This window comes from Pongo abelii, chromosome 9 (genome assembly GCF_028885655.2).
Source record: "Pongo abelii isolate AG06213 chromosome 9, NHGRI_mPonAbe1-v2.0_pri, whole genome shotgun sequence".
Lineage (NCBI taxonomy): Eukaryota > Metazoa > Chordata > Mammalia > Primates > Hominidae > Pongo > Pongo abelii.
Genome location: NC_071994.2, coordinates 15,710,372 through 15,726,859, shown reverse-complemented (window position 1 = coordinate 15,726,859; position 16,488 = coordinate 15,710,372). Strand labels below are relative to the sequence as shown.

The 16,488-nt window shown below is 43.5% G+C and overlaps 1 pseudogene; it reads left to right on the top strand.

Moving 5' to 3' along the window:
- The first annotated feature begins 11,467 nt into the window (after positions 1-11,467).
- Positions 11,468-12,261, top strand: LOC100434442 (olfactory receptor 4D9-like; annotated as a pseudogene).
- Positions 12,262-16,488: the final 4,227 nt, after the last annotated feature.

Sequence of the window (16,488 nt, the reverse complement as noted above, 5' to 3'; positions counted from 1 at the left end):
GCACATGGACACAAAGATGGGAATAATAGACACTGAGGCCTACTTGAGGGGAGGAGGGTGGGAAGAGTGTGAGGTCAAAAAACTACCTATTAGGTACTATGCTCACTACCAAGATTGTCTTCTTGGCCAATCTTCTTTGGGTACTCTACCCTAATGTTCTAGCTCATGGAACCCTGCCCTTCTAGTCACTACCTGGGTGACAAAATCATTTGTACACCAAACCCCAGCAACACACAATTTACTCATGTGACAAGCCTACACATGCACCCACTGAACCTTAAATAAAAGTTAAACAAAAATGAAATCAATGTTATCTTCTTTGCTGATTGACATTTCCTGTGTTCTATTTCTACCACTCAAAAATGTTCTGAATTATTTTCCAATATTGGATATCTTTCCCCAAGTATGAAAATGCTAATATAGACATAAATTAGTTTTCAGCTGGATCCAGCTGCAGCTATCGAATCAACACTTCCTGCCTGGCTCCATCCTTGTTCCAGTATCATTGTTCCCCTCATCGTCTAGTACTTTTTGCAATGATACCTTTTTTCCTAACTCCCTGTTGATTTTACCGAAAACAAGACCTTTGTGACTGGGAATAATTTTAAGTGAACAAAAATCCGCACAATCTTAGTTTATGTTCCTGAGTGTAGGATCTCACAAATGACAGCAACCCAGCAAAAGCTGCCCATGCAGCTGCTTTGGACTAATTGGAGAAGTAGAGAGAGTGTCAGAGTAATTCAGAGATACTGAATCCATTGGACAAGGAGAGTGACAGAGCCAGCTACAGGAAAGGAAGGGTTCAGCTCTGGATAATAATGATCAGATCAGTTTTAGACATTTGAAATTACAGGTGTGCAACATACCCAAGTGAGATAAATCTATGGTGAGAGACAAGGTATCAAAAAAACATGCAAAACAATCTGATAGAGTGAAGAAAAGCAATTGGGCCAGGTGCAGTGGCTCACACCTATAATCCCAGCACTTTGAGAGGCCAAGGTGGATGGAACACCTGAGGTCAGGAGTTCAAGACCAGCCTGGCCAACATGGTGAAACCTCGCCTCTACTAAAAATACAAAAATTAGCCTGGTGTTGTGACAGGTGCCTGTAGTCCCGGCTACTTGGGAGGCTGAGGCAGGATAATCACTTGAACCCAGGAGGTGGAGGTTGCAGTGAGCTGAGATCATGCCACTGGTGATCTCAGCGTCATCAAGATGCCTCTACCTGATACAAAATACAGATTAATCCAAGTAATTATTTGATGTTATATACTTCTGATAAATATACTTCTCTTTTAATGTAACATCAAATAATTACTTGGATTAATCTATATTTTGCTTCAGATAAAGGCCTTGTCTTAGGAAACTATTAAATATTAAACTGATTCTAGCTTAACCTACATAGATCATGTAAACAGTCCTGGCATCTTTTATGTTTTTTCTATATAAGGAAGGCTTCTTTTAAATTTCTGCAGTACTTTTTCATAAGCAAATAAATACATCTATATATTCAAACTGACATAGGAGTTATCCTGGTTTAGGAGTGATGCTGACATTTGGGTCTTCTTTAAGAAATTCAAAGAAGATTCAGATTGCTTTGGCTTAGTTTCTAAGATGCTAGTATTGTCAGAACCACAGGACCCACATGTAAGCATCCACAAAATTCCATCACAAAGTGCTACTCTGGAGAAGTCTACAGAGTTTTGTTGTTGTTTTTGCATTGCTTGTTTCTCAAGTCTGAAAGAAAATGTTTTCAACATAGCTCCTGCTCAATAAAACAGATTATTCATTCAGTGTTATATTAGGAATCTATGGCTGCATAACATACTACCCCAAAAGTTTGTGGTTTAAAACAAAAAAAAAAAACCAACATACTTTTTATGTCACAGTTTCTGTAGATCATGAATTTGATACAACTTAGCTAAGTTGTGGGCTTCAGGGTCTCTCACAGGCTACCATCAAGGTGTCAGCTAGGAGCCACAGTCTCATCTCAAGATTCAGCTAGAGAAGGATCCATTTCCAAACTCACGCATACAACTGTGGGGCAGAATTATGAGTTGTTGAACTGAGGGCTTCAGTTCCTTAGTGGCTGTTGCTGGAGGCTATTCTCAGTTTTCAGAGATGAGTTCTCAAAAATTACATTGGGGGTGAGCTGAGATCAAGAGTTTTTGAGGGGAAAAAAATGAAATTATTTGCTTTTAGGACCTCCAAATCCTCAGGCCTGGAAGATGATGGGTATTCAAAAAATATATCACAATTAAATATTTGGTGAATGAGTAGTACCAACACATCATATGTCTGTATATTTCCTCTCTTCACATGAGAAGTTTGGTGGAAAACAAGGAAGAAAATGCGTTTCCTAGACTTTATGATCCTCTGATTATCTACATTAAAAGGACAACAAGCAGGCCAGTGCGGTGGCTCACACTTGTAATCCCAGCACTTTGGGAGGCCGAGGTGTGCAGATCACTTGAGGTCAGGAGTTTGAGACCAGCCTGACCAACATGGTGAAACCCCGTCTCTACTAAAATACAAAAAGTAGCCCAGCACGGTGGTGCATGCCTGTAATCCCAGCTACTCGGGAGGCTGAGGCAGGAGAATTGCTTGAACCTGGGAGGCGCAGGTTGCAGTGGGCTGAGTTCGTACCACTGCACTCTAGCCTGGGAGACAGAGTGAGACTCTATCTCCAAATTTAAAAAAAAAAAAAGGGACAACAAGCAAATCATCTGCCTAGAAAAAAAAAGAGGATGGGATAAAACACACAATACTAGGAGTTCTATTCATTTTTCCTAAGTTCCCACCTCTTAAGAAGATAGACTCCCGTTTAGTCCCCTATGACCTCTTTAGGCAAAGCTTGGGGCTCTAAGCACAGTCTGTAAGGATCCATCTCATCCCCTACATTGGGAGAATTCCAAAAGCAAAATATGTGTGTTGCACACACCTACCAGTATATATGTCTGACTTCTTAATAACTCCCAATGGAACTTCATCTCAATAGGAAAGTCTGGCTGCTCAACTTCAAAAGCCACATCCAAAAATATATTCCCTTTGGTGATCATTTCCTTGGCTCTGAGACTAATGGATTGGTACTCATGGCAGGCCCACTGCAGGGCAGTGTGGTGGAGCCATGCAGAAGCGATTCTTGGAGACTGCAGGGGAGAAGACACTGAACCAACCAACTCTCAGATGCAGGTCTGCCTTAAAGGAAAATAGTCCTTGACAAGTAATGACTCCTAAGGTCAGAACAAATGGCCAGTTCTGCTTCTTGGGTAGGGATTAGAGGTGGGGACTTTAAATGAGAACATTGTGTTAAGTTAGAGCTTTGTGGTGTGTGCTTGTATGTCTAGATGTTTATCTATGCAGGCGTACCCATGCACAGCCAATTTTGAAGTATTACTGTAGATTATTTAGAAATGTATTGAATGCTAATGATGCTCTTGATAGATGTAGAATGACATACATTAAAGCTAAAAATTGTAGTGGTGCAGAGCAGAATAATTAGTTGTCCAATATTAGGAAGGTGACTTGAAGTGCATAGAAATGTCAACTTGTTAAGAGAAAGGGAGCAATATATGCTTTGTGGACAATAGAGTCGAGGGATTCTCCAGGTTGGAGATGCCATAAAATTCCCTGTTTTAGTAGAATGGATTTACCTAGGCATATTTCTAAGGAACAAACTGTGGGGGGGGGGTCCTCAGTTTGTTCTTGCCAAAAACAAAAACAAGAGAAAACTCATAAACTATACTTCTCTGTTTTCTTCTTTCCTGTTGCAAACAGACACATGCATTCACAGGGCTTCCCACTGATCCTTTCACCCTCTATCTTTTATCTTTAGTTGTGCATAAATGTTATGCATGGAAGAGCATCATTTTGGCATTTTTCAGTTGAATTGGTGATTTGATCACTTTCACTTCTTTACAGAATCTCACATAATGAATGGATTCCACTCGTCCCATTTTTAAGACAGAAAGCAATGATAGAATATTTTTAGATCCGCCTCATATTTTTCTTTCACCTGAAGTTACTGAACCACACACATCCCACCATGCAAGTGTTTGTCGTTGTTGTTGTTGTTGTTTGGTTGGGTTTGGTTTTGTTTTGTTTTTTTTGAGACAGAGTCTCGCCCTGTCGTCCATACTGGCATACAGTGCCATGATCTTGGCTCACTGCAACCTCTACCTCGGGGCTCAAGAGATTCTCCCGCCTCCGCCTGCCAAGTAGCTGGGATTACAGGCGCGCACCTCCAAACGCGGCTAATTTTTGTGTTTCTAGTAGAGACAAGGTTTCGCTATGTTGGCCAGGCTGGTCTTGAGCTCCTGACCTCAAGTGATCTGTCCACCTCGGTCCCCCAAAGTGCTGGGATTACAGGTGTGAGCCCACTGCACCTGGCCCAACCATGCAAGTTTTATCTGCTTCCCAATTTCTTAATTTTCCATGTGTGGAGCCCAAGGAACATCAAACACTTCTCATTTTCAATTTTTCCTGACCCAATTCAATGCCCTTGGACATTGAATTGTACATGGTTATTGATGTGATTGAATATATAGGTATATTAATATACCTATATATTCAAATATATGGAATAATATAGAGATTGTTATATATTCAAACAATGGGATATATACACACACATATGTGTATAAACAATATGGAAATCTCCAACATTAATTTATTTCTAAGCGATCTGTTAACACCTTTGATCACTTACTTTAAGGCTTTTATTTTTTCCAGACAGTCTCACTCTGTTGCCCAAGCTGGAATGCAGTGACACGATCTCAGCTCACTGAAACCTCTGCCTCCCAGGTTCAAACAACTCTCCTGCCTCAGCCTCCAAGCACCTAACACAGGCAGAGGTTGCAGGAACTCTAGGAGCCTCTGTTCAGCTCTTCTGCAGATCTCCAGTCAAACCCACACGGAATTCTGAATCATCCCAATCCACATGGGTCCACCACTTACTAGCTGTATACCCTTGCTCAAATAACTTATCTTTTCCTAGCCTCAGTTTCCTTATCTGTAAAACAAAGGATTTACCTCAAAGTATTGCTGTCAGAGCTAAATGAGCTGCAGCAAGTAAAGAACCCAGAAAAAATAGCTCAATTCAGATTTGCCTTCTCCCCTTCCCCACCTGCATTTGGATGGCCCTAAGTATGATAACTCACACACCCCTTGGTTCTTAAATATGCTCTGGATCTGAGTTTAACTCTGATCCTTGAATTGTTTCTTTTTTTATCACACATGTTGGTCTTTTCAATAACAGCTTATAAACCTGCCTATGTGACGTATGAGAAGCACAGTTGGAGTCATGCAAATAATCTAGATTTTTGTATATATCTGTAGCAGTTTGGATACTGCAGAATGAATATGTTCTAGAGTCAGATGTAGACTAGATAGCCCTTAACTGCCAACCCTCCGCTGAAGAGACAAAGAAAAAGAAATCCGCTTGTTAGGTATTTTTACTATTTTTTTCTGATTGCACATGGTTATTGATGTGGAATAATATAGAGACTGTTATATATTCAAACAATGGGATATATACACACGCACATATATGTGTATAAACAATATAGAAATCTCCAACATTAATTTATTTCTAAGAGATCTGTTAACACCTTTGATCACTTACTTTAAGGCTTTTTTTTTTTTCAGACAGTCTCACTCTGTTGCCCAAGCTGGAATGCAGTGACACGATCTCAGCTCACTGAAACCTCTGCCTCCCAAGTTCAAACTCTCCTGCCTCAGCCTCCTGAGTAGCTGGGATTACAGGCATGTGCCACCACGCCTGGCTAATTTTTGTGCTTTTCTAGTAGAGAGAGAGTTTTGCCAGGTTGGGCAGGCTAGTCTCGAACTCCTGGCCACAAGCAATCTGCCTGCCGTGGCCTCCCAAAGTGCTGGGATTACAGGCGTGAGCCACCGAGCCCAGCCAGAGCATTGAATAATCTTAAACACTCCATGAATTGATGATACTCATCAACCCCTTAGTCATCAATATCTTTCTTGTTTTCAGTTTTATTTTACCTTCATTGATGCTGGTATTGCATTTTGTTGTTGTTTTGCTTGTTTGTTTGTTTTGATATGGAGTCTCGCTCTGTTGCCCAGGATGGAGTGCAGTGGCGTAATCTCGGCTCACTGCAACCTCCACCTCCCGGGTTCAAGTGATTCTCCTGCCTCAGCCGGGACTACAGTCATGCACCACGACGCCTGGCTAATTTTTGTATTTTGTTAGTAGAGACAGGGTTTCATTCTGTTGGCCAGGGTGGTCTTGATCTCCTGACCTCGTGATCCACCCACCTCAGCCTCCCACAGTGCTAGGATTACAGGCATGAGCCACCGCGCCCGGCCTTGTTGTTATTTTAAACTGAGTTTCGCTCTGTCACCAAGGCTGGAGTGCAGTGGCATGATCTTGGCTCTCTGTAACCTCTGCCTCTCGGAATCAAGCGATTCTCTTGCCTCAGGCTCCCAAGAAGCTGGGATTACAGGCGCCTGCCACCATACCCGGCTAATTTTTGTATTTTTAGATTTTTAGTACAGACGAGGCTTCACCATGTTGGCCAGGCTGGTCTCAAACTCCTGACTCAAGTGATTCGCCCACCTCGGCCTCCCAAAATGCTAGGGTTACAGGTCTGAGCCACTGCACCTGGCCTGTTGCTAGTATTTCAATTTAAAGTAATAAAAATGGAATAAGGACCAGCATAAATATAATTAGTTGAGGGCATCTGGGGCCGAGGAAGAGCATGAGCACAGATATGGTCCAGCAAACTTCTATTTGGAGGAACAGCACTGTATGGTCAGGGCAGTAACTAAAACAGAAAAAAGAAAAACCAAGAAAGGAAAGGAAAGTGTTGGAGCCAGGTAGGAAGGTAGGAACTGGAGTCAAATGCTCGAAGTTGACTCGGAAGACATTAGCATACCTTTAAGCAAAGGTACCCAAGGCTTATTGATTACTTGTTAAGCATGTGAATGTCAAGCTCAATTTTAATCCTACTTCTATCATTTACTGACCTATGAAAATCTTGATGTTAATACACGGAAGTGACTGCAAATCACATAAATGCATGCTGCTAGATCCAAAATAAGTGTATCCTAACTCAACCTCACCTTAACTAGATCCCCAAAATGCCTGTGACCTCTCTAAAGCCACCAAAATAAGAGTTGTGATGGAAGGGAGTTCAGAGTAGAAACAGGAGCCCTAGCTCATTGTGGTTATAATATTTTACTATTGCAAGCTCTACAAAAACATGTGACCATGTGAGCATATTGCTAGGGCGCTTCCCAGGGCCTTGGGCTCCACAAATAAGGGGCTACAAGGCTTAAGCTCCGTTAGCCTCATGAGAAATCCAATTTTCATCCTCCAGCCAGACCAAGGCCTCCTCAGAACTGGAACCCCTGGGCCTAAGTCAAATGTACTAATATAGGTCTGTCATAGATTTCATCTTTTTAGAATTTCATAATACAGGTACCAGTGAAGTGCTGCATAAACCACATTCAAAACTAAGGTTTTATTTCTAGACAAACCTGACCTGTGAATATATTGTTGCCAAGTAATCTCTTTAACAAACAAACCAGATTTACATTCAAAATGGCATCTGCACAGGTGAGATGGAGTTTTCCACTCGATCCTGGAATGGCAAGAAGAGGCCCTTGAGCCTCAGGGGCACTAACAGGTTGCTTCCTTCTAACAGAAGTCCCTGGGGATAGGAGCCCTCCGCTGTGATTTAAGGTGCAAAAAACTGACTATTTCAACCTGCTTGCTCCTTCCTTAAATTTGGGAATTTCTAATTCTTTGAATGTTATAGCTAACTCCAGGCTAACAAAGACCTCCCTTCTTTCCACACTTTGTTAAAAATCTTTCTCAAGACTGGGCACAGTGGCTCATGCCTGTAATCCCACCGCTTGGGAAGGCTGAGGAAGGAGTTAGAAAAAATAAATCTTCTACCATTGCTCTATGAAGGTAGCAAGGTTGGCATCCAAAGCTCATGACTTCCAAGATGGTGTCTTTTCTCTATACCCTATTACTTCTGATTATAGTTCAACACAAAAGCAAAAAAACAAAACAAAACAAAAAAATGACTTGTATGCATTATCTTGTGTTCTGATTTTTCTTAATACTTTTAAATATTTACTCTGAAGAAAATACCTGGCCTTTTAAAAACTAAAAATGTTTGAAAATGATGACATTCGCTGAGTTATTGATGGATTGATAGTTAATTGGGAGTCAGCCTAGAAAATTGGTTTTGTGTTGCTTGAACTTCAAAGGGAAGATCATAGGAGGTAAATTAGCTGAGTAGAAGTTGTGCTCTGATGAAACAATGAGAGGTAAAGTACCGTGAAATCCAGAGAGCTCAGTGGTTAGCAGTAGGACCAGACATTGGCCTCAGTATGGGCAGAACATGGAGGGAAAGTGTACAAAGGCACATCAAAGATACACACAGTGGGACATTAGTTAAAGCGGCAAAAACAGATTTTATTCAGTAACTACTGACAGTGGGGGAGTGAGCTGGGCTCCATTGTGATTCGTGCAGAGGTGATTCGAGCATTTTACAGGGAAAATGAATGAAGAATGGGCGAGTGTGAGGTCTCAATAGAGTCAGAGAAGTGAAAAATTGCAAACAGTTCGTCAGTGTCAATGCGATGAGGCCAGCTGTGTCTGCTAGCTGGCAATCATCAAAGTTAGGATTCCACCCTCCCACAGAGACTGGAAGACAGAGGCTTCATCCTTTTTGATAATTACATTTCAAAGGAATGGCTCCCAGGTCCTTAAGAAAGACATTTCTGAGTTCTAAGAGATACATGTTCACAATCATAAGCCATTTTTTGTAAATGCTCTAAGCAAGGGAGGTCAGGGGCCTATCATCAGGGTTTGGGTAAAACAAACCGTAAATTCTCCTGGCAGTATTGAGCTTACTCAGGCAGGCATTTAATGGGGGGCTGGGGTCATTCTAAGGACACAGCCTTATGCTGCTAGAAGCCATGGGAGAGTTTGGTCTAGTTCAGGGATTTGGACGGAGCTATATGCCGAGAGTTCTGCAGTTCTCAGGAGCATGAGGTTTGGGGGATAACGGAGATACTCATTATCTCCTAATGTATCAGTTTCACAGGTGTGTGGTGTCAGTTTCACAGGTGTGTGTGTGTGTAAGTGTGTGTGTGAAAACTCATCAAGTTGTACCCTTTAAATATGTGCAGTTTACAGTATGTAAGTTATACCTTAACAAGGCAAGGGGCAATTTCATTTTAAGCAGTCTGCAAAACACAAAAGACATCCAGAAGCCTGTCAGCACCCAAAGTGGTATTTATTTTAAATGTTCTTTTTAAAACAGAGTGGAAAGCGGGAGGAGTTGAATTAGGATTTACAAGAAGTGATGTTTGGCAATAAAAGTTAAAAAGAGTGTCTCTTTACTTTGTACTCTGTTTTATCATTTGACTTATCTACTTTTTAAAAGTTAATATCTTTTTTTTTTTTTTGAGACTATGGTCTCACTCTATCGCCCAGGCTGGAGGGCAGCGGCACAATCTCGGCTCAGTGCAACCTCCACCTCCCAGGTGCAAGCAATTCTTGTGCTTCAGCCTCCCGAGTAGCTGGAACTACAGGTGCGCACCACCACACCCAGCTAATTTTTTGTATTTTAGTAGAGACGGGGTTTCATCATGTTGCCCAGGCTGGTCTGGAACTCCTGAACTCAGAAAATCTACCCACCTCGGCCTCCCAAAGTGCTGAGATTACAGGCAGGAGCCACCAACACAGCTTTTATTTCTTTTTTTTTTTTTTGAGACGGAGTCTTGCTCTGTTGCCCAGGCTAGAGTGCAGTGGCGCAATCTCGGCTCACTGCAAGCTCCGCCTCCCGGGTTCACGCCATTCTCCTGCCTCAGCCTCCCGAGTAGCTGAGACTACAGGCGCCCGCCACCCCGCCCAGCTAATTTATTTTGCATTTTTAGTAGAGACGGGTTTTCGCAGTGTTAGCCAGAATGGTCTCGATCTCCTGACCTGGTGATCCGCCCGCCTCGGCCTCCCAAAGTGCTGGGATTACAAGCGTGAGCCACCGTGCCCGGCTGGCTTTTATTTCTTAAAGCAGTTTTAGATTCACAGAAAAATTAAACTGAAACTGTAGGGTTCCCATATACCTCCTCACCCCTCCAACACCACAGTTATCCCTCATTTGTTAACAATTGAATCAATATTGATATCTTTTTTCTTCTTCTTTTTTTTTTTTTTTTTTTTTTGAGATGGAGTCTTGCACTGTCGCCCAGGCTGGAGTGCAGTACAGGCGCCTGGCACCACGCTCGGCTAATTTTTTTTGTACTTTTAGTAGAGACGGGACTTCACTGTGTTAGCCAAGATGGTCTCGATTTCCTGACCTCGTGATCCGCCCGCCTCAGCCTCCCAAAGTGCTGGGATTACAGGCGTGAGCCACTGCACCCAGCCTTTTTTTTTTTTTTTTTTTTTGAGACAGGGTCTCGCTCTGTCACCCAGGCTGGAGTGCAGTGGTGCAATCTCAGCTAACTGCAACCTCAACCTCCAGGGGCTCACTCCGTCCCTCCCAGGTAGCTGGGACCACAGACGCGCACCGCTACACCCAGCTAATTTTTAGTAGAGTCGGGATTTCACCATGTTGGTCAGGGTGGTCTCAAACTCCTGGCCTCAAGCGATCCACTTGCCTTGGCCTCCCAAAGTGCTGGGATTACAGGCGTGAGCCACTGCACCGGCCAGAATTCAGTAAATTTTCAAGAGGAACATAGAATATGTAACATTTTGGAAAGTAAGTTTTAATAAGAATTATATGAGTACACTGATATATATATGCTTCAATTAATTATACTGTGGGAAGCCCACTCTTCGGTGTGCTCTGAGAAAACTCAAGAAACACCATCCACTGGAGACAGTGCCCTGAAGTGTAGGCATCTATGTTTAAAAGGGAAACAAACCCTTAAAATAACCCCAAAGTGGCCGGGGGCAGTGGCTCACGCCTGTAATCCCAGCACTTTGGGAGGCCGAATGGGCGGATCACGAGGTCAGGAGATCGAGACCATCCTGGCTAACATGGTGAAACCCTGTCTCTACTAAAAACACAAAAAATTAGCTGGGTGTGGTGGCGGTCACCTGTAGTCCCAGCTACTCGGGAGGCTGAGGCAGGAGGATGGTATGAACCCGGGAGGCAGAGCTTGCAGTGAGCTGAGATCGCACCACTGCACTCCAGCCTGGGCAACAGAGGGAGACTCCGTCTCAAAAAAAAAAAATACCCCGAAGCATACAACTCACATTTCTTTTGTTTTGAATGATAGGCCTTCTATAACAAAACTCTCTCTCCCCAGGTGGTTGAAGAACAAGAAGAAACATGATCCCATTGAGCAAGGAAATTACACCAGGGTGAAGGAATCTCTTTTTTCAAGGACTGACCCAGTCCTGAGAGCTGAGCTTGATATTTCTTTTCTTATTTTTTGTGTACTCAGCAACTGTGCTGGGAAACCTCCTCATCATGGTCGTGGTGCCCTGTGAGTCTCGCCTTCACACCCCCACGTACTTCCTGCTCTGCAATCTCTCTGTGTTGGACATCTGCTTCTCCTCCGTCACTGTTCCGAAGGTGCTAGTAGACCTTTCAAGCAGAAAGACCATCTCCTTCAATGGTTGCATGACAGATGTTTTTCTTCCACCTCCTTGGTGAGACAGACGTTTTTTCTCTCTTTGTGATGGCGTTTGACCAATACATGGCCATCTTCAAGCCCCTGCACTGTGTGACCATCATGAATAGGGGGCGATGCACAGGCTTCATCATGGCTTCCTGGGTGGGGGGTTTGTCCACTCCATCAGGCAGGTTTCTCTGTTGCTCCCACTCCCTTCTGTGGACCTCATATGGTTGATGGTTTCTGCTGTGATGTCCCCCAGGTCCTCAAACTTGCCTGCACCCACACCTTTGCTCTTGAGGTCTTAATGATTTCCAATAATGGCTTGATCTCTATGCTGTGGTTCATCTTTCTCCTCATATCCTACATGGTCATCTTGATGATGCTGAGGTCTCACCCTGAGGAAGGCAGGAGGAAAGCCATCTCCACCTGCACCTCCCACATCACTGTGGTGATCCTGCATTTCGTGCCCCGCATCTATGTCTATGCCTGGCCCTTCACTGCCCTCCCCATGGATAGAGCTGTCTCCATCACCTTTACAGTCATTATCCCTGTCCTGAACCCCATGGTCTACACCCTGAGGAACCAGGAGATGAAGTCAGCCTTGAGGAGGCGGAAGAAAAGACTGGGACCTTCTGGAAAGGGATAGATGCTATGAAGTCCAGATTGGAAAATCAGAACTGAAAAGTATTTCCTCATAACACAATAGAAGGCTCCAATCAATAGGCCATCTAGAGGCCAAAGTTTTGTCTTTGTCCTACAGCAGAGTCCTCTGATAAGGCTTTCCTGGGTCCATCATCGCTTTAGGGTTTTCTCACAGTGAGGTTGTCGGCAGCTTAGAGTTTCAGATCTCTAAATTGTCAGCTCCTAAAGGAACTTTAAAGCTTCTGTCACCCAAACACCTCATTTTACAGGTGAGGAAATGGAGCCTGAGAGGAAATTATCTCTCAATTCTTGAGCTATGGCTGTACCATGTGTTGCCCAGGCAATCATTAGTAAAATCACTTCCAGGGACCAGGAGTCAAGGCTATAAAATCCAGCAGCCTCTCCCTATGAAAAATATTGGTTTTCCATTGCTAACCTTAGATGATTCAAGTTCCGTTTTTCTAAGGAAGCCTCTGAATTCCCCTTGCCAAAGCTGAGAAGTTTCATATTTTATCAAAGATCGCCCAGCACAGTGGTTGATGCCTATAATCCCAGCACTTTGGGAGGCCAAGGCAGGAGGATCACTTGAGTCCAGGAGTTTGAGACCTGCTTGGGCAACATAGTGAGAGGTCGTCTCTACAAAAAAAAAAAAAAAAAAGTGTCTTAAATTAGCCAGGCATGGTGGCTGTGCCTGTAGTCCCAGCTACTTGAGAGGCTGAGGTGGGAGAATAGCTTGAGCCTGGGAGGTGAAGACTGCAGTGAGCCAAGATCGTGCCACTGCACCACTCTTGCCTGGGTGACAGAGCAAGACCCCATCTCAAAAAAAAAAAAAAATTCTAGCTAATTAACGGCAGAGGCACAGCTAGATCTGTCATATCTGACCTTCATTTAAGTGCATGTTTAACTACTGCTGCTGCTTCATGCAGGGTTTGATGCAGTCTGAAACAAGCTCATTTATAAAAATGTCTCCTCTATTGTAGTGTCATGAAAGGCACTTGGTTGTCCTTTTCACCTGACCAAATAGTACATATTGCAGGGCTTCAGATCTAAGAATTTCAATGTCATTTTACAGCCATTCATTCCTGGCCAGCCCTTGAGGGAATAAGAAACCCTATCCTGCCTGCATCTCTAGAACATGCCTAATTCAGCTGGGCACGGTGGCTCATGCCTGTAATCCCAGCACTTTGGGAGGCCGAGGCGGGCAGATCACCTGAGGTCAGGAGTTCGAGACCAACCTGGCCAACATGGTGAAACCCCACCTCTACTAAAATACAAAAATTAGCCAGGCATGGTGGCAGGTGCCTGTAATCCCAGCTACTTGGGAGGCTGAGGCAGGAGAATTGCTTGAACCCAAGAGGCAGAGGTTGCAGTGAGCCAAGATCATGCCACTGCACTCCAGCCTGGGCAACACAGCAAAACTCTGTCTCCAAAAAAAAAAAAAAAAAAATAGAATATGCCTAGTTCACAGGTCCACAAGATGCAAAGGCTTAAGAAAACTCTTTTCATCATCCAGGGACTGATTAGCTAGAGGATCACAAAGCAGCCCCTTTCAAATTCCTCCTCATTCCTCTTTCTATCCTGTTCTTTAGCACCTCCTCTTTAACCTAAGGGAATAGAAAACAAGACTAAATTCCAACTGGTCTCCTGGAAACCTAGTTCTTTGTGAAGCAAATAGTTGAAATTGATAACAAACTAAAATTTAGACTGGAAATGCTGACTGACCTGTAACATCCCAGTCTTCCCTCCCAGGCAATCCTGATGTACCTGTGGCTGGAACCACGTAAGAGAAGTAAAGAACCATTTGCTCAGTGTGATTCAGGAGGAAACACAAGCGAGGAAAACTTGCCTTAAAGCATGGCCCGTCCCAACCAGGCGTAACACTGCCCACTGTGTCTCTGGTAGTGCTGGCCTGAAATTCCTGCTCTTGAGATACTTGAAAAATTACACACAGTTCACAGAAGCCATGTTACATACAATGCCACAGCTTCACAAATCATATAGTTCCAGTCATAGCAACCTGAGAAACATGGTAGCCGTGATGGAGGGGTTGGAGGGGCGGGGGCATGCCTAAGTCTGTTCTCAGTAATGCCTCTCAAGGGGTTAACTTCACATGGTCTAGGTGACTTGTGAAAGGCCCCAGGGGTCATCCAGGGTAAAGGAGATGTAGAACAGAAAAGCTTCAGTGGGTGGACCTGAGGGGAACAAATCCAAGCCCAGAGTGTCAAAGGTAGCCTGAGGGTCCCAATTACAGAGGATGGAATGCTTCAGCACAGTGGCCTAGTCAAAGCAAGGCAGACACTGCTGACAAAATTCACACTTGCTTATGTATCATCCTGGACACATGGGTGTCTTATTAGAGTAAGTCTTTATTTTTTATTTTATTATTAATATTATATTATTAGTTTGAGGCAGGGTCTTGCTCTGTCACCCAAGCTGGAGTGCAGTGGCACAATCACAGCTTGCTGCAATCTCCACCTCCTGGACTCAAGCCATCCTCCCACCTCAATCTCCTAAGTAGCTGGGAATACAGGCACCCCAGCACCACAGCTAATTTTTATATTTTTCTGTAGAAATGGTGTTTCACCATGTTGCCCAGGCTGGTCCCAAGCGATCCACCTCCCAAAGTGCTGGGATTACAGGCATGAGCCACCACACCTGGCCAAAGAATATCTTTTTAAGAATCTGTATTTCCAAGACTGGGCGCAGTGGTTCACGCCTGTAATCCCAGCCTGTAGGCCCAGGCAGGTGGATCACTTGAGGTCAGGAGTTCAATACCAGCCAGGTCAACATGGTGAAACCCCATCTCTACCAAAAATACATAAATTAACTGGGCATCATGGCAGGCACCTGTAGTCTCAACTACTCAGAAGCTGAGGCACGAGAATCACTTGAGCCCAGGAGGCAGAGGCTGCAGTGAGCCAAGATTGCCCCACTGCACTCCAGCCTGTGTGACAGAGTGAAACTCCGTCTCACAAAAAATAAAAAGGAAAAAAAGAAGAAAAAAATATGGATTTGCTTCTTTTGAGTGCTTTATTTCTGCCTAAAATTAAACCATTCATTCACATCTGACTTCATTCTTGAATTTTCTAATTACCCACTGAGCAAACTTCAGGTACCATTCAAACTTCCCTTTGAACCAGAGTACAGAAACATGTTCAGCCATATCCATTATGTTATCAACAGTATGCAAATTAAAAAAATTTTATCAAGCAACAATTGCTTAATAACAATCGCAATTTTATCAATCTTTATGTTATCAACAGTAGCAAATATTTTCTTTCTTGTGAATGATTTTTATTGTTAAAAATGCCTTTCAGGTTGGGGGCAGTGGCTCATCCCTGTAATCCCAGCACTTTTGGAAGCCGAGGTGGGCAAATCACCCAGTAGTTTGAGACCAGCCTGGGCAATACAGTGAGACCTCATCTCAAAAAATAATCATGCTTTTCATAAAAATTAAACTCCTGGCCCAGCGTGGTGGCTCACACCTGTAATCCCAGCACTTTGGGAGGCCGAGGCCGGCAGATCACGAGGTCAGGAGATGGAGATCATCCTGGCTAACACGGTGAAACCTCCTCTCTGCTAAAAATCCAAAAAATTATCCGGGCGTCGTGGCAGGCACCTGTAGTCCCAGCCACTCGGGAGGCTGACGCATGAGAATCACTTGAACCCGGAAGGCGGAGGTTGCAGTGAGCGGAGATTGTGCCACTGCACTCCAGCCTGGGCGACAAAGCAAGACACCGTCTCAAAAAAAAAAATTAAACTTCCCTTCCTGAGTTTATCCTAACACTTAGGCTTTACTTTTTAGAGGCAAATAATGAATTGAGAATTCACAAATGACTATTCAGTTTCATACACATATTATATATATATATTTAATATGTGTTTTATATATATATACTATGCGTGTCCTGTGTATATGCATGTGTATGTTTACTACTTAATATGAGAAAAATATATAGCATATATTTAATTCTAAAATACATACACACATATGTACACTTGTTACTTTGGCATCATCCCAGGATACACACACACACTCTGTGTTTCCTAAGACTATGGTGCTTTTTTTTTTTTTTTGAGACAGAGTCTGGCTCTGTTGGAGTGCAATGGCGCGATCTCGGCTCACTGCAACCTCCACCTCCCGGGTTGAAGCGATTCTCTCCCACCTCAGCCTCCTGAGTAGCTGGGATTACAGGCATGCGCCACCACGCCTGGCTAATTTTTGTATTTT